This window comes from Peromyscus maniculatus, chromosome 23, assembly GCF_049852395.1.
Source record: "Peromyscus maniculatus bairdii isolate BWxNUB_F1_BW_parent chromosome 23, HU_Pman_BW_mat_3.1, whole genome shotgun sequence".
NCBI classification, from domain to species: Eukaryota; Metazoa; Chordata; class Mammalia; order Rodentia; family Cricetidae; genus Peromyscus; species Peromyscus maniculatus.
Genome location: NC_134874.1, coordinates 16,990,138 through 17,012,499, shown reverse-complemented (window position 1 = coordinate 17,012,499; position 22,362 = coordinate 16,990,138). Strand labels below are relative to the sequence as shown.

The window sequence follows — 22,362 nt, the reverse complement described above, 5'->3', positions numbered from 1 at the left end:
CAAAGATAAATTCAAAATAAATCTTTAAAAATCCTGATTGGGCATGGTGGTATTTATCTCAAATTCCAGCACTCAGAAGGCAGAGGCAGGTGGACCTGGTGAATTTGAGATAAGCACAATTTACATAGTGGATTCCAGGCCTGCCAGGGATACATAGTTAGACCCTGTCTCAAAACATAGTCTAGGAAAATGTGGCCGCTCATATTTTGTGCTACCTAAAATGCATCAGGGCCTGGAGAGATATCTCAGTGGTTAAGATGCTTGCTGCTGGCCGGGCGGTGGTGGCGCACGCCTTTAGTCCCAGCACTCGGGAGGCATGAGGCAGGCGGATCTCTGTGAGTTCGAGGCCGGCTTGGTGTACAGAGAGAGATCCAGGACAGGCACCAAAACTACACAGAGAAACCCTGTCTCGGAAAAAAAAAACCAAAAAAAACAAAAAAAAAAGATGCTTGCTGCTCTGGCAGAGGACTCTATCACTCTACCATACATCTACTAACCAAATGTCAATCATCTATCCGTCCAGTTAGCCATCTGTACCAGTTCTTTTCTCTTCATGCCTGTGACAAGAACCAGCCGAAGTGAGGAGCGTTTGTTTTAGATCCAGTTTCCAGGCTCCAGTCAATTAGGCGGGGAAAGCATGGAGACCATGGTGGTAACTGGAGGCTGCCAGTTCGACCCACAGTGGGTCGGGAAGCAGACAGAGGGGGACGCTGGTATGCCCAACTCTCTCCTTTCTCTCTTTCTGTTCAGTCGAAGATTCCAGCTCATGAGATGATGCCATCCACATTCAGGGCAGGTCTTTCTTCCACCGTTAATCTTCTCTGGAAGCAGCCTTACAGTATACACTTAGGTCCCCTCACTAATGCCACAGCTATATTTTCTTTTTTAAGGAAGGGTCTCATGTAACCCAGGTTGACCTTGAACATTCTACATAGCTGAGGATGACCTTAAAACTCCTGATCTTCCTGTCTCTACCTCAGGAGCACAGGGGTGACAGGTTTGTGCCACCATGCCTAGTTTATGTGGTGCTGGGGTTAAATCCAGGGTTTGTCCACACTAGGCCACATCTCCAGCCCCTCTCCATGTTTATAAATCCAATAAGATGGAAATTAATACCATGCTTGGAACTGTCAACTTTTGTCAACCTATGCAGGTCTGTCTTCGAGGAGACCTTGGATTTGAGGGCCTTAAAGAATGGGGCAGACTAGAGTCTAATGTATAGACAACCTTCCTTGAGTTTCAGTGTGTTTTCATATATGCATGTGACAAAGAAAGGGGTGATCCAAGGAAGGTTGAGATCAGAAACACATGTCAATAAACGCCAGTAAGCACGAACGAAATATTAACAAGAGCAACCTTTCCCCAGAGCTTTCTCAGACTAGTCCACTTTAAACACAATTGCCCGGCGTGTACTATAGATTATATCTGGGAAAACATGAAAGCAAGGCAGAGGCCATATACAGATTCAGGGCGCACTGTGGACAGCCCTCAGCATGTCCTTTCACAAGATGGGGTTCTATAGCTCTGTTCTGACATCCAACAAGAATAAACATGTCTTATAAACTGAATGTAAATGTTTGTTGCACGAGGCATGAAATCGGGTCCAAGAACAATCCAGGGAACAAAACGTGCCTGAGGGAAAAGGCCCGCTACCTTCTTTCCTGGACTCTCTCTCACAGTTCCCCAAGGTATGGTTCACCATGGGTCATTCTTTTGACCTTGTTCCGACAAGTAACCATGCTATCCGTCTTATTACCTACCTACCTTCCATCTATCTATCTATCTATCTATCTATCTATCTATCTACCTACCTACCTATCTATCATCTACTTATCAATCTATTAGTCAGTTTACCTAGTTCTTATCCTATCCATCCATTTATTTGTCTGAATCATTAGAGATTGGAGTACAAACCTCACTTTTTTCTTTGAGGTGCTGGGGATGGAACCCAGGGCCTTGCACATGCTAAGCAAATGTTCTCCAAACAAACTGTAACCCCGAGCCTCAAACCTCACACACAGTTCTGGGTGTTAGCTTGCCGCCCCACAGCATGCAGCCATGACACTATTATCTAACTGAATTAACTGAATTCTAGAACTCTGTGTGTGTGTGTGTGTGTGTGTGTGTGTGTGTGTGTGTGTGTGTGCAGGCTTTGGCGCATGTGTGGAGGTCAGTTCTCTCTTTCTACTCTGTGGGACCTGGGATTTGAACTCATGTTGTTAGGCCTGGCTGCAATTGCTTCTCATTGGCCCTCAATTTTTCTTTAAAAAAAAAAAAAAAAAAAAAAAAAAGAACAGGCCGGGCGGTGGTGGCGCATGCCTTTAATCCCAGCAATCGAGAGGCAGAGGCAGGTGGATCTCTGTGAGTTTGAGGCCAGCCTGGGCTACAGAGTGAGTTTCAGGATAGGCTCCAAAGCTACACAGAGAAACCCTGTCTCGAAAAACCAAACCAAACCAAAACAACAACAACAAAAACAACCAAACAAAAAGAGAACAGTTCACAGGCACCCTGTCACCTACAGTCACCCTGTCACCTACAGGCACCCTGCTGACTAATAGCCCACCGGAATACCTTACTGTCTCTGAGTCAGGGCAAGTTCAGCACCTGTCCCTTCCCCTAGTCTCCTGGCTGCCAGAACCCTGCTCCTGCCCCTGACCTCCACTCTTGGCTGCTCTGAGTCAACGTGAGTGAGCCGGTGTCTGTGAGTGTCATGGTGTCACACCTCTAATCCCGCCTTGGGTGTTAGGACCGGCTCTGCTGTCCAGGATGCTCAGTGCCTGAGGGGTCTGGGGTCCTTCACCCTTCAATCTTGCTATTCTCTGGAGCTCCTGGGGTGGCTGGGGAGGTTCTCTAGCCTTAGCTCTCTGCTCTTTCTTCCTTGTCCCCAGCCACCTCTGCCTGCCGTCTGTCATCTCTGCCCTCACTGCCCCCTGGGACTCTTCACCATCCCATCCTGCCACTCTGAGGCCCCTTTAACATTTCCTCTTCCCGTTACCAATTCAGCAGTTTCCTACTGATGAAGACTTAACAAAACAAAGCGGAAAAAAACAGGGCAAGACTGCAGAGAGTGGCTTTTTTACTGGTCCTAAAGTTGCGCCATCAAGGGAAGCACGGGGAATCTCCAGGCTGACTCAAAAAGTGGGTTAAATGGCCAATTTACAGAGCCAGAAAGGAGGTTGCTTGAGATGTTACACTAACTCCAGGCACCAGCTGACCCCCCACCCCTCGGAGGACACACTCCCTTCTAACCTGTGTGTAGACTTTACCAAGGTTGCTGGTAGCAGAAAGTTCTGAAATGAGCTTTTGTTTTGTTTTGTTTTGTTTTCTCAAGACGGTTTCTCTGTGTAGCCCTGGCTGTCTGTCCTGGAACTCGCTCTGGAGACCAGGCTGGCCGGGAACTCAGAGATCCGCCCGCCTCTGCCTCCTGAGTGTTGGGGTTAAAGGCGTGCGCCACCACTACTTGGTGGGTTGAGCTTTCTTAACCAATCTTATCTAGGGCAGAAACCAGAATTGCATTTCAGCAGCAAGCATCTGGGGTTACTGTACAGTTGCCTTGCCTATTGTGTGTCCAGAGAACCCAGGCTGTCCTGATGGTTGCCCAGCTGGCTGCTTGCTGGAGAGTCTTCTTTGTGTAGCTTTGGAGCCTGTCCTGGAACTCACTTTGTAGACCGGGCTGGCCTCGAATTCACAGAGATCTGCCTGACTCTGCCTCCCGAGTGCTGGGATTAAAAGTGTGTGCCACCATCGCCCAGCTTTTTTAAAGTATTTTTTTTTAAGTATATACATGCTTGTGAAAATGGGAGCAGACAGCACAAAGCTCAGACCTGGCCCAGTACCGCTTCCCTGAGAAGTCACTGCTGCCATTGGAAAATGATCAGGAAGGAATCCCAGCCAACCTGATCCAGCAGCTGGATGCGTGTGTGGAGATTCCTCGGCAGGGCATCATCCACTCACTGAACGTGCAGGTGAGCAGGGCTCTGCTGATCTGGAGTCCTGTCTCAGGACTATAATCACAACCCCAGTGCTGTTAGACCATTCCTGTAAGTCCTGTTGAAACCAAGAATGAACCCATGAGTGCTCTGTGTTTAGATAATTATTTATCTAATTATTTAATTATTTAATGTTTTCATTATTACCATCCAGTTTAATAAAAAAAAAAGAAAGAAAAGGAAAGAAAAAGAAAAAGAAGGCCGGGCGGCGGTGGTGGTAGTGGTGGTGGTGGTGCATGCCCCTTTAATCCCAGCACTCGGGAGGCAGAGGCAGGCAGATCTCTCTGAGTTCGAGGCCAGCCGGGTCTCCCAAGCGAGTTCCAGGAAAGGCGCAAAGCTACACAGAGAAACCCTGTCTCAAAAAACCAACCCCCCCCCCCAAAAAAAAAAAAAGAAAGAAAGAAAGGAAAAGAAAATGTAGCGGTGGGACCTAGTAACAGGAGATGGGTCCCAGGGCAGTCCCTGCATTTGGAGGACAATGGCTGCTGGGTTTTCCCCTGCAGAAGCAGGAACACAGAGCACAGTATGTGCTTCCGTAGTATGGGCCCCGTGTGTGTGTGTGTGTGTGTGTGTGTGTGTGTGTGTGTGTGTGTGTGTGTGTGTGTGTGACAGATTCTCACATGAGACAGCCTCTGCTGGGCGGGCTCAGAACTCACCATGTAGACCAAGAATGGCTTTGAATTCAGAGGGGTCAACCTGCTTCTGCCCTGCGAGTGCCGGGTTTAAAGGTGTGTGCCACCAAGCCCTGGCCCCAGCTGGTTCAAGAAGATAATTTGGCGTGGATGAGAGGCAAGAAAGCTCACGGGGTAGAGGTGTTGGCCCACAAACCTGAATTACAACCCAGATGCCACAAGGTGGCAGAAGAGAACCGACTCACAAGAGCAGCGTCTGCTTTCTACACGAGCTGGGTCATGCACACTTGTGAGTGTGCATGCACGCGCGCACGCGCACACAGAGATCGGTAGACAGACTGATAGATAAGTGAATAAATAAGGTTGTTTGAGGGCTGGTGTGTCTCGGCAGCAGATCTCTTGCTGAGCATGCGTGAGGCTCTGGGTACATTCTCTAGAACTGGGGGGAAAAAAAGCTGCATATGGTGTCAGAATGCTTTTTATTATTCCACGTAGACCCATCTTATTTTTATCCCCAGCCACAAAACATCGCATTGCGTGGCTCGGTGCTGTCCATCTGGCCAGCCACTACCGATGTATGGCATTCAAATTAAGCTACCCCAGACATGGCAATGCACACCTGTAACCCCAGCACTTGAGAGGAAGACACAGAAGGACCATGGGTTTGAGGCCACCATGGGCTATGCAGCCAGACCCTGCCTCAAGAGGGACAAAATATGAACAAAATAGCAAGATAAAGAAATGACAGTTAGGCTGGCATGATTCTGGGCACCAGGCACACACATGGTGCACAGCTATACATGTAGGCAAAACACCCATACACATAAAATAAAATTATTTTCAATTAAATTGTTTTTTTGTTTTGTTTTGAGACAGGGTTTCTCTTTGTAGCTTTGGAGCCTGCCCAGGATCTCACTCTGTAGACCAGGCTGGCCTCGAACTCATGGAGATCCACCTGCTTCTGCCTCCCGAGTGCTGGAATTAAAGTCATGCACCACCAACCACCTGGCTTTATTAAAACTTTAAGAACAAATTTGTTCCTGGCTTACATTTTCCATCTTTATGCAGGCTGGAAGCCTGTGACTAGGGTTGCCATGGCCACGAAGATGCACAGCTTCTCCATACACCATACACTATGTAGACCAGAATGGCTTTGAACTCAGGGATCAGCTTGCTTCTGCCATCCGAGTGCTGGGCTTAATACTTGCTCGCGTCTTATTTATTTTCATTGACTTATTTACTTTTATGTTTATTTATATATTTATTTAATTCTTTTGATGTTTTGCCTGCATGTATGTCTGTGTATCACATACAGGGCTGATGCCCAAAGAGGCCAGAAAGGGCATCCGATTCCCCTGGGAATTAGAGTTACTGACATTTAAGAGCCACCGTGTGGGAAATCAAAGCTGATCACTGGGCTCTCCCTCCAGCCCTTCCAGTGCTTGTTTTAGTGGACCAAAATCTAGGCACACACCCCTTCCTGTCAGAGCTTGGGTGGCTTTAATAATGGTTTTGCGCACCATGGGAATAGGGAGAAGCAGGGTACTAGGGAGGTCCCCAAGAATCCACAAAGATGACTCCACCATAGACTACTGGCAATGGTTGAGAGGGTACCTGAGCTGGCCTACTCTGCTGATTGGATGGCTGAATACCCTAACTGCCATAGAACCCTCATCCAGTGACTGATGGAAGCAGATGCAGAGATCCACGGCTGGGTCTCAGGCAGAGCTCCAGGAGTCCAATTGATGAGAGAGAAGAGAGATTCTATGAGCAAGAGATATGGAGACTATGATTGGAAAGAGCAGAGAGACAAATAGCCAAACTAGTGGAGACAGATGAACTGTGAACCAATAGCTGAGGAGCCCCCATGGTACTGAACTAGGTAGGTCCTCTGGATAAGCGAGACAGCTTGAACTGTATAGGGGGCCCCCCAGACAGTGGGACTGGGACCTGTACCTGATGCATGAGCTGGCTTTTTGGAGCCTGGTGCCGATGGTGAGACGCTTTGCTCAGCCTTGGTGCAAGGAGAAGGAAGGTCTTGGACCTGCCTCATCTGAATGCATCAGGCTCTGCTGACTCCCCATAGGAGACCCTGCCTTGGAGGAGGTGGGAATGGGGGGTGGGTTGGGTGGAAGGGCTGGGGGGTGGGAGGAGGGAGGATGGGGAAATCTGTGGTTGATATGTAAAATGAATAGAAAATTCTTAATAAAAAAAAAATGGTTTTGCTACTACAATCCAGGAAGCAGGAAAGCTTTTTGTTTTTATTTTGTGTCATTCTGGGGATCAAACCCAGGGCCCTCCATGCAATAGGAAAACTTAACTAACACTCATCTACACTTCAGCTCCATAAAGAATAATCACCCTATAACTGCAGCTCTAGGGTCTTGAACACTCTCTTTTGGCCTCTGTGGGCAATCTGCACTCACAGGTACATATTCACACACAGACATACACATATATACACACAAACTTACACTTTTTTGTTTGTTTGTTTTGTTTTGTTTTTCGAGATAGGGTTTCTCTGTGTATAACAGTCCTGGCTGTCCTGGAACTCTCTTTGTAGCCCAGGCTGGCCTCAAACTCACAGAGATCTGCCTGTCTCTGCCTCTCGAGTGCTGGGATTAAAGGTGTGAGCCACTACCACCCAGCTTACTTTCACATATTTAAAAATTAAAGTTGAGGGGTTGGGGATTTAGCTCAGTGGTAGAGCACTTGCCTAGCAAGCACAAGACCCTGGGTTCGGTCCTCAGCTCTGAAAAAAAAAAATTAAAGTTGAGTGTGGTGGTGCAGGCCTTTTTTTAATTCCAACACTAGGGATGCAGAGGCAGGCAGATCTCTGTGAGTTCAAGGCCAGCCTGGTCTATATAGGTCCACTCCAGTCAGAGTTACTAAGTGAATCCCTGTCTTTTATTTTTTATTTTTATTTTTTTTGGTTTTTTTGAGACAGGATATCTCTGTGTAGCTTTGGAGCCTTTCCTGGAACTCGCTCTGTAGACCAGGCTGGCCTCGAACTCACAGAGATCTGCCTGCCTCTGCCTCCCGAGTGCTGGGATTAAAGCACCACTGCCCGGCTTGTGAATCCCTGTCTTTAAAAAAAAAAAGGAAGGAAGCAAAATAAATCTTACCCCATGCCTAGTCATACCCAGATGACGTTTGTCATCTTCCACAGTAGTCACTGGTCCCTGCACCCAGGCTACACAGGAGCCTCAAGACTTTGATCCTTGCTTATCTGCTTGGAAACTAATGGTGTCCACGATAGCTTTACCTTCAAAGTCAACTCGTATGTCCTTAATAAAACAAGGACCTTGCTGATTATCGCTCTTGGCAGAGTCGCTTCCAAATGTGGAAACTGTGTCTGGAAGCAGGTTTCCACTGCCGGGGGACTTTGCTCCCAGGGAGGGTGGCTCATGTTGACACGTTACCGCCGGTGGCACCAGGTAGAACTGGGCAGAGGTAACAGGACTTCAGGGCACTGTCTGAGGCCCAAACCGTCTTTAAAACATGTGTGTGTGTGTGTGTGTGTGTGTGTGTGACATTTCAGTTGGGGACCTTGTGATAAAGCACTGAGCCTCTTATTGGCTTGAAGGGACTAATGAGGGATGCCTTTTTTTTTTTTTTTTTTTTTTTGTTTTGTTTTGTTTTTCGAGACAGGGTTTCTCTGTGTAGCTTTGCGCCTTTCCTGGGACTCACTTAGTAGTCCAGGCTGGCCTCGAACTCACAGAGATCCACCTGGCTCTGCCTCCCGAGTGCTGGGATTAAAGGTGTGTGCCACCACGGCCCGGCAAGGGGTGCCCTTTTATACCTGCCCTTGTGTGGAGTGACTGACCGGTCCCAGCTCTGTTGACTTCGCCGGACTGTGTGACATAGAAAAATCACCATGGAGCTGTGTGGTGGCACACTCCTTTTGTCCCAGTATTTGGGAGGCAGAGGCAGGTGGATCTCTGTGAGTTTGAGGCCAGCCTGGTCTACAGAGTGAGATCCAGGACAGCCAGGGCTACACAGAGAAACCCTGTCTTAATAAAAACAAAAATCACTATGGTGTCTGTGTCTTCAGCAGCACCATGCTCACAGTCCAGAGTGGAGAAACATCCTGCCCATCATGGGATGAACAGATCAGAATGTGGGGCCCAGCCCACCTGTCCTGTGCAGCCTTAATTGTCATTGCAACATGGCCTAAGGTCATCTGAGAGGAGAGTCTCAAGTGAGGAATTGCCAAGATCAGATTGGCCTGTGGACCTGTTTGTGGGGCATTGTCTCGGTTGTTCATTGATGCAGGAGAGCCCAGGAAGTGGTGCCGTTCCCTAGGAAGGTGGTCCTGGGCTGAACGAGAAAGCGGACATGAGCCTGTGAGTGAGGCAGGAAGCAGCATCCTCCATGGTTACAGCATCCTCCATGGTTACAGCATCCTCCATGGCTCTTGCCTCCACGTCCCTCAATGATGGATTGTGACTAGGAAGTATGAGCTGAATGAGATAAACTCTTCTCTGTCCTAAGTTGCTTTTGGTCAATGTTTTATCACAGCAACAGAAGTGAAGATCGGATGCACCCCATCCCTGACTCTCATCCCATAATCCCTGTTTCTTTGTTTCTTTCTTTGTTTCTTCCTTTCTTTCATTTTTTTTTTTTTCAAGACAGGGTTTCTCTGTGTAGCCCTGACTGTCCTGGAACTTGCTTTCTAGCCCAGGCTGGCCTCAAACTCACAGAGATTTTCCTGCCTCTGCCTCTCGGAATGCTGGGATTAAAAGAGGTGCGCCACCACCATCAGGTCCCTTCCTGTTTCTTGTGGTGCATTCATGCCAGACCAGCGCTCCACCATTGAGCCACACCCCAGTCCTCACTCACCCTTGAAGGGAAGGACGTTTGACCCAGGCTGCAGGAGATAGACCTCCAGGACACCATGCTAATGAAGTAAACTCCTTAGGGCAGGACACAGTGCGTATGCATGAGGTGTATGGAGCACACAGCTTAATGAAACAGAGGGGGCTGTGGAGGAGGAGGGACTTCCTGTCTCGGGGTGCAGAGCTTCAGTCTTCAGGGGAGACGTAAACAGTTTTGGGGATGAATGGTGGGGAGGATCATGGATGTGACTATCCCCTGAAATTATTCATGGAAAAGTAGGTTAGATATTTTAATTCAGTAGCTCTCTCTCTCTCTCTCTCTCTCTCTCTCTCTCTCTCTCTCTCTCTCTCTCTCTCTCTCTCTCTCTCTCTCTCTCTCTCTCTCTCTCCTCTCTCTCTCTCTCTCTCTCTGAGACAGGGTTTCTCTGTGTAGCTTTGCGCCTTTCCTGGAACTCACTTGGTAGCCCAGGCTGGCCTCGAACTCACAGAGATCCGCCTGCCTCTGCCTCCCCAGTGCTGGGATTAAAGGCGTGTGCCACCACCGCCCGGCTGAACTATCCTTTCACAGGGGTCGTATATCAGACATCCTGCAAATCAGATGTTTATCTTACGATTCGTAATGGTAGCAAAATTACAGTTATGAAGTAGCAACAAAAATTATTGTATGGTTGAGGGTCACCACAACATGAGGAACTGTATTAAACGGTCCGGAGCGTTAGGAAGGTGGAGCACCACTGTTTTCATTAATGGGAGGCTGCTGAAAGTTGGGTACATTGTGAAACAGGGCCGATCAACCACCCCAGCCTCCGCTGGAGTCTCCGCACGCTCACGGCCAGGAGGAGAAAGGCATAGGTCCTCTGCAAGAGCAGCCGATGCTCTTAACCACCGGGCAGTCTCTCCAGCTGCCTCCTGGACCTTCCGGACTGTGATGGGCAAGTCCATCCGCTTCCGTGTTCCCCATTTCTCGCTGGATTCTCCAGCTTCTAGTGGCCACCAGGTTCTCCTTCAAAACAGCCTCTGGGTCCTCGGCCATCCTCGTCTTCAGTGCTTACGGAAGATCCCATGACGTTTGGCATATCAGCAAGCCCTGCCCCAGGTCTCCCAACAGCGCCATTGCCCAAGAGGGTCGGAGGCTGTCCTATCTGTCTTTTGCCCTCTTCCCCGTGGCCCTGGCTTTATTTCCTCACCCCCTCGTTGTTCTCGGAGAGGACTAATGTGTGAAACTCAGCATCCAGCCCCCGCGCACCTCAGCTCCACCTTTCGCCTCCCATTCTTTCCCAACGCTAATCGCTAATCGACCTGAGACCCCACCTCAGGCCCTTTCCTGCCTACCGCTCTGCTACCCAGAATGCTCTGCTCTCCATGGTGACTTCTCAACCACTTATGTTTGTTTCCGATTTCACTCCCTCTTGACTGGGTGTGGTGGCACATGCCTTTAATTAGGTGGAGCGCAATGATGACTTTGAGGCCAGCCTGGGCTACATAGTGAGTTCTAGGCCAGCCAGGGCCACATAGTGAGACTGTCTCAAAAATACATACATACATACAAACATACATACATACATACATACATACATACCTATATATGTACATACATACATGCAACAAAATAGAAGCCTAGAAGCCTACAGGTGGGCTACCACCTGGACCATGCTGCTTTATTTGTGGAATCAGACTCTTATTTTCTCTCTGATTTTGAAGACCTTAGATACTCCATACAAATCTTTTTCTTTTCTTTTCTTTTCTTTCTTCCTTCCTTCCTTCCTTCCTTCCTTCCTTCCTTCCTTCCTTCCTTTCTTTCTTTCTTTCTTTCTTTCTTTCTTTCTTTCTTTCTTTCTTTCTTTCTTTCTTTTTGTTGTTGTTGTTGTTGTTGTTGGTTTTTCAAGACAGGGTTTCTCTGTGTAGTTTTGGTGCCTGTCCTGGAACTCACTCTGTAGACCTGTCTTTGCCTCCTGAGTGCTGGGATCAAAGGCATGTGCCACTGCTGCTGGCCTCCATACAAATCTTACCTTCCTTGTTTTTTTTTTTGTTTTTTGTTTTTTGTTTTTTTTTTTGGTTTTTCGAGACAGGGTTTCTCTGTGTAGCTTTGCGCCTTTCCTGGAACTCACTTGGTAGCCCAGGCTGGCCTCGAACTCACAGAGATCCACCTGGCTCTGCCTCCCGAGTGCTAGGATTAAAGGCGTGCGCCACCACCGCCCAGCCCTTCCTTGTTTTTTATGGTTGGTTTATTTTGCTTTTCCTCAGGGTCCATCCACATTGTAGCTAGTAATAGTGTTTTCTTCCTTTTCAAGGCTGTGTAATATTCTACGGTGTTGATAGACCATATACTCCGTCACCCGTCAGGAGACTCTTGGGTTGATGTTACTTTCTGGTTCATAAATTTGGCCATTGACATGATGAACAGCTATGTCTCTGAGACCTTACCCACGAGACTCTGTGTCACTGTGGGAAAACACCTGACAGAAACAACTTGATAGACTAAGATGTATTTTGCCTGCGCTTTCAGAGGTTTCTGTTCATCATGGAGGAAGTGTGTCGGGAGCAGTTAGTCAAGGTGGACAGGAAGCAGTGACAGGAAGGTCCCAAGGCAGATAGATGGTAGTGGCGGGCTCCAAGGACACCCCCCCTCCCAGGCATTAGGTTCCACCAATCAGGCCCTGCTTCCCAGAAGTCCCTTCAAACTTTGGAGTCCACCCGTGGGTTAAAATTCTGATCAGTTCAGAGTCCTTCAAGATTTAACCAGCTCTGGAAACTCCCTCCAAGGACACACCCGGAGGTAGCTTCACTAATCTCTCAGGCATTCTTTAATCCAATCAGTGCAGGTCACCAGTCGCGATCTCAGCTGCGGCACCTGGGCCTCCAGTGCTTATAGCTGTGCGACCAGGAGGGGGAAAAAAATCCTTGCAAAACATTGTGTTTGAGCTGGACACATGAGACAGGGGGATGGGATACAGTGTACTGAGCGTGCGCAGAATGTTTTCTTGGCACAAGCCCTTCGTCCAACTTGCCAACTCTCTGTGTAGCAGCTCATCCACAGTGTCAGGAAGAATGAGCAGACAAGATGTGAATGGAAGCATAAAGGAGGATGTGTGGGGCCGGCAAGAGGGCTCATAGGGTAAGGGTGCTTGCCACCAAGCCTGATGACCTGAGTTTAGTCCCCTGGTAGAAGAAGAGAACCAGTTCCTGAAAGTTGCCCCCCCCCTCTCAAGATAAAGTGTCTCTGTGTAGCCCTGGATGTCCTAGAACTTGCTCTGTAAAGCAGGCTGGCCTTGAACTTGCAGAGATTCGCCTGTTTCTGCCTCCTGAGCACTGGGATTAAAGACGTAGACTACCACTGCTCAATTTGCAAGTTGTTCTTTGATCTCCTATATATGTGCTTTGCCATGTGCACACATACGCAAAATTTGGGATAGGGTGTTGTGGAATACTAGTTGAAATCGTGTTATATTCATTCATGCTGTGGAATATTTGTTTCAATGATGCAAAGATGTGTTGCGTTCTCTTATGTTGCATCTGTGAGGTTGTGTTACTTTGCCTGCCTGAAACACTTGGTCTAATAAAGAGCTGAACGGTCAATAACTGGGCAGGAGAGGGAACTAGGCAGGGCTGGCAGGCAGAGAGCCTAAATAGAGAGCAAGGAATGAGCAAGAAAGAGAAGGAGAGAGGATGTGAGGGGCCAGCCACCCAGCTAGCCACAGAGTAAGAAGTAAAGAAAGGCATATAGAATAGAGAAAGATAAAAGTCCAGAGGCAAAAGGTAGATGGGATAATTTAAGACAAGCTGGCAAGAAATAAGCCAAGCTACGGCCGGGCACTTATAAATAAGAAAAAGTCTCCTCTGTGTGTTTGTTTGGGAACTGGGTGGTGAGCCCCGAAAAGAGCAAAGAACTAAGAATAAATGAGCAAAACAAAACAAAACAAAACAAAAACAAAAAACAAAACAAAACCAAAACAAACAAAAAACCCAACTACAATAGGGTCTCACTATGTAGACCAGGTTGGCCTTGGACTCAGAGCTATGCCTGCCTAAGCCTCCTGAGTGCCAGGACTGCCTGGTAGGAATACAATACTTAGGAAAAAAAATAATTCATTGTGTGTGTGAGAAGTGTCTATCACACCAGAGAACAACTTACAGGAATTGGTTCTCTCCTTCTACTGTGTGGGTCCCAGGAATGAAACTTGGGTCACTAGCCTTGGTGGCAAGCACCTTTACCTTCTGAACCATCCCACCAGCCCCCTACATCCTTTTTTTTTTTTTTTTTTTGGTTGGTTTTGAGACAGGGTTTCTCTGTGTCACAGCCCTGGCTGTCCTGGAGCTCACTCTGTAGAACAGGCTGACCTCAAACTCACAGAGATCCGCCTGCCTCTGCCTCCCGAGTGCTGGGATTAAAGACGTGCACCATCATGTCTGGCTCTCCATTCTTTTATAAAGGAGAATTGAGCTCCCTTGGATTCTGGTATCTGGCATGGTTCTGGGAGGGGGGGGGAGCACTTCCAGCAACCAGCATTCAGCAGATGTGAGGATGGTCTCACTCTCAGAAGGGAACTACTCCATCAGAAGATAATCCTTTCTCATCAGGAACAGAGAGTGAAAGCGAATCTCCTGAGACCTCATGCCCTGGCTTGAGAGCATCCCACAGGTTTCAAACTTAATTCTTCAGGAGGTGAGTGGGTTCTGAGAGGAGAGCTCTACCCAAATGGTAGATACCCAGATGAATGGATGTCCAAGGAGCACTTGTTTATCTATCTATCTATCTATCTATCTATCTATCTATCTATCTATCTACCTACCTACCTATTGGGTTTTTCGAGACAGGGTTTCTCTGTGTAGCTTTGGTGGCTGTCCTGGATCTCACTCTGTAGCCCAGGCTGGCCTCGAACTTGCAGAGATCCACCTGGCTCTGCCTCCCGAGTGCTAGGACTAAAAGTGTGCACCACCACCGCCCGGCTTAAGATTTAATTTTATTTTTGTGCCATGTGAGGTAGGGTGCTAACAGAGACAGGAAGACAGAGCAGGGTTTTGGGAACCTGAACTCGAACAGCAAGTGCTCTTCACCACCGAGCCGTCTCTCTGGCCCCAGAGGCAGCACTCTGAGGTGGAAATGAATTTCTTCTGCCTTGCTCTCTCTTACCATGTGCCCCGTGGTACCTAGAGACTCAGCAAAGAGAGTCCCCAGCAGCAAGATGGCCCAACTGGACGTGGTGCCTCCACTGTGAACATTCAAGCCTCTAGAAGCATTGAGAAACAAGTTTCTTTTTGTCAAATATAAGAAAAGATTATTCTTTAAAATTTTTTTTTGAGGAGTTGGGGGAACATGGGCACCATGGAGTGTGAGTTAGTTGTGGAGTTAGTTCTCTCCATCTTTACAAGTGTCCTGGGGATCAAACTCAGGATGTCAAGCTTGTGCAGCAGGAGATTTACCGGTCTGACCCTCTCATTTTAAGTTTTAAAGATTTGGGGTAGAGATATGACTTAGTGGTTAAGAGCACTGGCTGCTTTTGCAGAGGACCAGAGTTCGGTTTCCCAGCACCCACTGGTAGACTTACAACCGCCTGTAACTCCAGTTCTAGGGTTTCTGACGCCCTCTTCTGGTCCCTTAGGGCACTACACTAGACACATGCAAGGTGCACACACACACACACACACACACACACACACACACACACACACATATATATATATATATATGCAGACATTTATATATACACATATAAAATAAATCAGGGTTGGAAAGACTGCTTAATGGTTAAAAGCACTAGCTGCTCTTCCAGAGGACCTGGGTTCAATTCCCAACACCCACATGGCAGCTCACAACTGTCTGTAACTCCAGCTCTAGAGAATCCAGCACGCTCACACAGACGTACATGCATCTCAAACACTAATGCAAATTAAATAAATAAATAATTAAAATAAAATAACCTATTTTTTTAGAGATTTATTTATTTATTATGTATACAGTGTCCTGTCTGCATACACCTGCAGGCCAGAAGAGGGCGCCAGGTCTCATTACAGATGGTTGTGAGCCCCCATGTGGTTGCTGGGATTGAACTCAGGACCTCTGGAAGAACAGCCAGTGCTCTTAACCCCTGAGCCATCTCTCCAGCCCCTCTACTTTTTTGTTTTTTAAAGTGCAGATTTAGTTATGAGACTCTGGACACAGGTTTTAAGAACTGACCCCTGAAAGAGCAGTACGTACTGTTAACCACTGAGTCATCTCTGCAGCCCCTTTACAGTGCTGGGCGTGGGACTGGAGGGGGGCGGGGCGTGGGCGGGGTGGGACTGGAGTATGTGTCAGGGGCGTGGCCGGCGTGCAGCTGACATGCTCAGCACATGCTCTGCCACTGAGCCACACGGGGCTCTCTACTCTGGAGAAGGCTCTGCTCTGAGCCTTGGCTGCTGCTGGTCACAGTGCGAATGGCAAGTTCCCTTTTGGTTCTGTAAAGAGGAACTCCATTCCCCCTGGCGCCCTGTGCTGGAGACACTCTGATTTCACTTCTTCATTTCTCGGAGTCCATAGATGAGCAATGAGGGGCAGCCGGAAGTGCTGCCCCGTGGGAGATGTTGTGATCTGAGATGCAGGTCTGCAGGACTGTTACTGAGGAAGGGGAGGCCCGGGCGCAGGTGCTGTGGGGATTCGGGACCGCTACCCAACCATCACATTCCTATTTCCTTCCACTTTCCGAGAGCCTAAAGTTCCGGGGAACCACTCAGCGAAGTGTTTGCCATGCAAAATAAGGACGTGCGTGCATTGCTCCCCAAGTACTCACGTAAAAAAAAGCGTGTGTGAGTGAGCAGGGCGGGGCGGTGGTGGCCCACGCCTTTAATCCCAGTTCTTGGGAGGCAGAGGCAGGTGGATCTCTGTGAATCTGAGGCTAGCCTGGTCTACAAATCGAGTTCCAGGACAGCCAGGACTGTTACACAGAGAAACCCTGTCTTGAAAAAAAAAAAAAAAAGTTCAGTGTGGTGGCCCACATTTGTAATCCCACTGCTGGGAAGCTGAGACAGGATCCCTGGTGGATCCCTAGTGGATCCCTGGCCAGATAGCCTGGCTGAATCCAGGAATCCCCCAGGACAGTAAGAGACTCTGTCTCAGAAAACAAGGTGAATGATCCCTAAGGAACAACGCCTGGGGTTGCCCTCCGGCCTCCACACACACAAACATGAGTTTACACAAACGTATATGAACATGCACACACACACATCTGAGTTTAACACACCTATATGAACATGCACACACACACACATCTGAGTTTACACACACCTATATGAACATACACACATACACATCTGAATTTACATACACCTATATAAATATGCACACACACAATTCAAGTTTACACACACCTATATGAACATGCACACACACACATCTGAGTTTACACATCTGAGTTTACACATCTGAGTTTACACATACATATATGAACATACACACACACACACACACACACACACACATCCATAAAAGCTAGAAGAGATGTCTCCCAGCTTTTATGGAAGAGCTGTGTGACCCAAAGGTTGTGTTTTGACCAACAAGACACAGACAAGTGATGGGCCCAGCTCTCGACCCAGCAGACATGACACCTCCAACCCACTCTGAGCAGTGTTAATAAGAGGGGCCACCTTCATGCAGCACCAGCCACCTCTGCACTGGGAAGTGAGAGCGAACTTCATTTCCGATGTGTTGGAGCTGCTGTGACTTCAGGTCTTATGTTTTCCACTCTCTCTCGACTACAATGAAACACCCAAGGCAGGCTGCCTTTGCAAAGGGGGAGGGGGAAGGCGGAGGGGGAAGGGTCCTCTTCTTCCAGAGGACCCAGGTTCAATATCCAGCAACCACGTGGCAGCTCACAATGGTCTCTAACTCCAGTTTCAGGGGATCTGATGTCCTCTTCTGGACTCTGCAGGACACCAGGCAGGCTTGTGGTACAGAGCTATACATTCAGGCAAGCACTCATACACAGAAAATAACACACCAATTAATTTAAAAAAAATTTAAGGGCCGGGTGGTGGTGGTGCACGCCTTTAATCCCCGCACTCGGGAGGCAGAGCCAGGCAGATCTCTGAGTTCGAGGCCAGCCTGGTCTACAGAGTGAGTTCCAGGACAGGCTCCAAAGCTACACAGAGAAACCCTGTCTCGAAAAACCAAAAAAAAAAAAATTTCAAGGCCAGCCTGGGCTAGATAGTGATTCTGAGGAGGCTAGCCCAGGCTGCAGGAGACCTTGTATTAAAAGACAAACACAAACCTAGGAATTGTTCTCTCCCAATATGGAAGACTAAAATCCAGGTGGGGACTAGCTTGTTTGGGGGGGGTGGCGGCGGCCCCCGCTCAGGGTCTGAACCTTCACACCCCCTTTCCTGAAGCTCTCTGAAACCTCTAGGGGAACAGCAGTTCTCAACCTGTGGGTCATGACTCTTTCATGGTGTCACCTAAGACCATTGGAAGTATCAGAATTTTTTAAATTTATTTATTTTTATTTTATATGCATTGCTGTTTTGCAATGGGTGTCGGGTCCCCTGGAACAGGAGTTACAGACAGTTGTGAGCTGCCATGTGGGTGTTGGGAATTGAACCCGGGTCCTCTGGAAGAGCAGCCAGTGCTCTTAACCACTGAGCCATCTCTCCAGCCCCAAAGTATCAGATCTTTACATTATGATTCATAACAGGAACAAAATCACAGTTATGAAGTAGCAATGAAAATTGTGTTATGGCTGGGGGTCACCACAACATGAGGAACCGCATTAAAGGGTTGCAGCCTTAGAAAGGTTGAGACCCACTGTTCCAAGGCTTTCAGGGCTGGTGGGGGCTCGGGGCCATGTGGCTTGAAGATGCGCTTCTCCGGTCTCCCCAGTGGCTGCTTTTCAGCTTCCGTGAAAGGACCCTCTCCTTAGGGGCACACTGGGAATTTGGATCAGAGCCATCTAGACCAATGGGATTTCTCAGCTCATTCACATCTACAGAGCCCTATTCCAGATGAGGGAATATTGACAGGGCATGGACATATCCATGGGGGTCTGGGGGTCACAGTTCTGCAGAAGAATTAAAAAAAAAAAAAAAAGCAGCAAAACCAGCAAGCCAGGTGGTGGTGGCGCACACTTTTAATTTCAGCGCTCGGGAGGCAGAGGCAGGCAGATAGATCTCTGTGAGGTTGAAGCTAGCATGGTCTACAAAACTAGTTTCAGGATAGCTAGGCTGTTACACAGAGAAACCCTGTCTTGAAAAACAAAAACAGAAGAAAGAAAGGAAGGAAGGAAGGAAGGAAGGAAGGAAGGAAGGAAGGAAGGAAGGAAGGAAGGAAGGAAGGAAGGAAGGAAGGGAGACCAGAAAAACCCGAGTGATGCAAGAAGAGACTGTGGGCTGAGAAGCACTTTGGTAGAACTCTGGTCTGGCTGCCATTCTAACTCCTACGTTTCAGAGCTATGAAGGAGCGGGTGCAGCTCTGGAGATAGCTATAAGGATCTTATGCCCTGGTAAACAGCTTGTTGAGATAACTCCCTCCCACCTGGATACTTTTCTGGCTCCGTGAAGAGCAGTTAGGGAGGTGGGAGGGAGACAGCAGGGCTTGTTCCCACTCGCTCGGAGCCATGCCTCCGATTGCTCTAACTCCACCTCAGGACATGTGAGACCCAAGGTCTAATTAAAGATCCCGGGGGCCCAGGAGCACCTGCATGCTTCCAAGTCGTAGTTACCTTGAGGGAAAGATGTACGGAGCCAGACAGGAGCCAGACAGCGTGTGTGTGTGTGTGTGTGTGTGTGTGTGTGTGTGTGTGTGTGTGTGTGTGTGTACGTGTACCACCCTCAACCTTCAACTCCTGGGGGCCAGTGACTCACAGGTGTAGGAGCTGACTGGGTGGCACCGTGGCCTGGTTTAGGAGGGAACCGAAGCCGCTTAAGGGACTTTTAGAAGGACACTTGGCCTTTGCGTCAGACCCCAGACCTTGGGGTTTTCAGAGGGCTGGCAAAACCCAGAGGGCCCCCGGGGCCCGTGTCAACCCTGCTCCTTCTTGTCTTGCAGATGGCAGTTAAGATACCATGGCTTCACAAAGCCTCTCTGGCTCCAGGTGCCGCCGGGCCCTACCTTCCTCGGCTCCTCTTTCTCTCCTCTCTCCCTCCTATTGAGGCCCGTGAAAAAGCAAGCGACTCAGGTTGGGTTGAAATGAAACAGGAGGCACGGTGGCCATGGCTGTGGCTTCAGACTGCCTGGAGCTGAAGCGTGGAGACGTTGCCATGGAAACCCTGAGGTCTTTTTCCCACGAGGAGCATTAGAAGCGCAGTGTGTGTGTGTGGGGGGAGCAGAGTGTATCGAGGGTGCCAGGGTTGCTGGATGCGGGGCTGGGAGAAGGGTGTGGAGTCGGAGTGTTGGGGCAGGATGTAACTGGATCTTCTCTTTAGAAGGTCACAAAGGGAGCAGGATTGCTTCCCCTGGGAGCGTTTACTCAGGTACCATTCTAAGGTTTTGGTGAGACAGTCACGTGCTTATCTGCATAGGCTGGGATCAGGGAGACACAGGGCTGATGCATCCCATGTCCCCCAGCCTGCGGGAAACAACACGGCCCAGCCATGGACCTTGTGTGTGAGCATTCAAGGACCCACTTGGCATGACCTCATCCTCCCAAAGAGACAGCGTTGCATCCAAGCTGGGAAAAGTGTACCTGGCTTGCAGAGACAAGCTTTGAACCTGCTTCCACCCAGTGCCAGCCCTGTGTCTCAGCCAGGTGCCAGGGGAACAGCTCTTGCCTCAGGAGGGAAACTGAGCTCTGCTGCTAGCTAGCTATTTCACAGGACAAGGGCAGGTCCTGATCCCAGGGCACTCTCTCTGTGCCCTGTGACCCCGGCATGCTCCCCTGGCCTAGCTGTTCTGTGGGTGGTGACCACTCAAATGTGAGGCACACAGCCCTGCCTGGCTGTCACAGGCTCTAGGGTGCTGGGGAAGAGGCAGCCAGGCCAAGAGTGGTGGTTTTCTGGTTTGGGAAGAGAATATCACCATAGCAAGGATAGCTAGAGGTAGCCTTTAATTCCAGCACTCGGGAGACAGAGGCAGGCGGATCTCTGTGAGTTCGAGGCCGGCCTGGTCTACAGAGTGAGTTCCAGGACGTCCAGAGCTGCACAGAGAAATTCTGTATCCAAAAAGGGGTGGTGGTGGTGGGAGGCTGGAAAGATGGCTCAGTGGTTAAGAGCACTGACTGCTCTTCCAGAGGATCTGGGTTCAATTCCCAGCACCCACATGGCAGCTCACAACTCTCTGTAACTTCACTTCCAGGGGATCTGACACCTTCACGCCAATGCACATAAAATAAAGTTAATTAAGCCAGGCGGTGGTGGCGCACGCCTTTAACCCCAGCACTCGGGAGGCAGAGCCAGGCAGATCTCTGTGAGTTGGAGGCCAGCCTGGGCTACCAAGTGAGTCCCAGGAAAGGCACAAAGCTACACAGAGAAACCCTGTCTCGAAAAATCAAAAAATAAAATAAAATAAAATAAAGTTAATTAAAAAAGAAAGAAAGAAAGAAAGAAAGAAAGAAAGGGAGCTGAAGAGATGGCTCAGTGGTTAAGAGCAGTAGTTGCTTTTCCAGAGGACCTGGGTTCAATTCTCAGAACCATCTATAACGGGATCGGATGCCCTCTTCTGCCATGCAGACATACATACAGGAAGACAGAGCACTCATATACATAAATAAATAAATCTTAAAAAAAAAAAAGCCGGGCCGGGCGGTGGTGGCGCACGCCTTTAATCCCAGCACTCGGGAGGCAGAGCCAGGTGGATCTCTGTGAGTTCGAGGCCAGCCTGGGCTACCAAGTGAGTTCCAGGAAAGGCACAAAGCTACACAGAGAAACCCTGCCTCGAAAAACCAAAAAAAAAAAAAAAAAAAAAAAAAAAAAAGCCGGGCGGTGGTGGCACACGCCTTTAATCCCAGCACTCGGAAGGCAGAGGCAGGCGGATCTCTGTGAGTTCGAGGCCAGCCTAGGCTACAGAGTGAGTTCCAGGAAAGGCGCAAAGCTACACAGAGAAACCCTGTCTCGAAAAACAAAAACAAAACAAAACAAAAATAGCTATTTCGGGTCTTGGCTCCAAGAACACCCAAAACAAAACAAAACAAAAAAAAAAAAAAAAAGGAAAAAGGGCCAAAAAGGGCCGCGGCCACGTGCAGCCAATTCACTGCAAGAACTGTGTCCGGTGAGTGCCCAAGGACAAGGCCATTAAGAAGTTCGTCATTTGGAACATTGTAGAGGCCGCTGCTGTCAGGGACACATCCAAAGCAAATGTCTTCGACGCTTATGTGCTTCCGAAACCCTGTGTCAAGCTGCATTACTGCGTGAGCTGTGCTATTCAGAGCAAGGTAGTCAGGAATCCATCCTGTGAGGCCTTTGAAGGACCGAACACCCCCACCATGATTTAGACCTGCTGGTGTAGCACCACAATCTCCACCAAGGCCCGTGTAAAGAGGTGGCTTCATAAAGACAGAAGAAAACAAAAAAAAAGAAAAAAACACCTTGGAAAGATAAAATGGGACTTACACTTTATGTAGTAAAGCCCCTGTCCTGCAAGCCCAGGGTTTCCAACCTCCAGGACACACATCAAAGCCAGACACTTGCGTGTCTGTAATCCCAGCATGCCACATCTGTAATCCCAGCATGCCATGCTGGAGATGGGAGGCAGAGAGACTTGTGGGACCGTTAGCCTGGTGTACAAAGCAATGAACAAAGGGCCCTGACCAAACAAGGTGGGAAGTAAAGACTGCCCCCACCCAAGGTTGTTTGTGACCCCCACATGGGTGCCATACACGTGTGCCAGCACAAACACACGAAAAACCAAGGCACGCGCGTGTGCGTGTGCGTGTGCATGAGCGTGTGTGTGTGTGTGTGTGTGTGCAATGTGCTCACACACACAAACTAAACCAACTGAAGACA

At 48.8% G+C, this 22,362-nt stretch overlaps 1 pseudogene; it reads left to right on the top strand.

Annotated features, from left to right (window-relative positions):
• The first annotated feature begins 637 nt into the window (after window positions 1–637).
• Window positions 638–21,894, top strand: LOC102916560 (small ribosomal subunit protein eS26 pseudogene; annotated as a pseudogene).
• The last annotated feature ends 468 nt before the right edge of the window (window positions 21,895–22,362 follow it).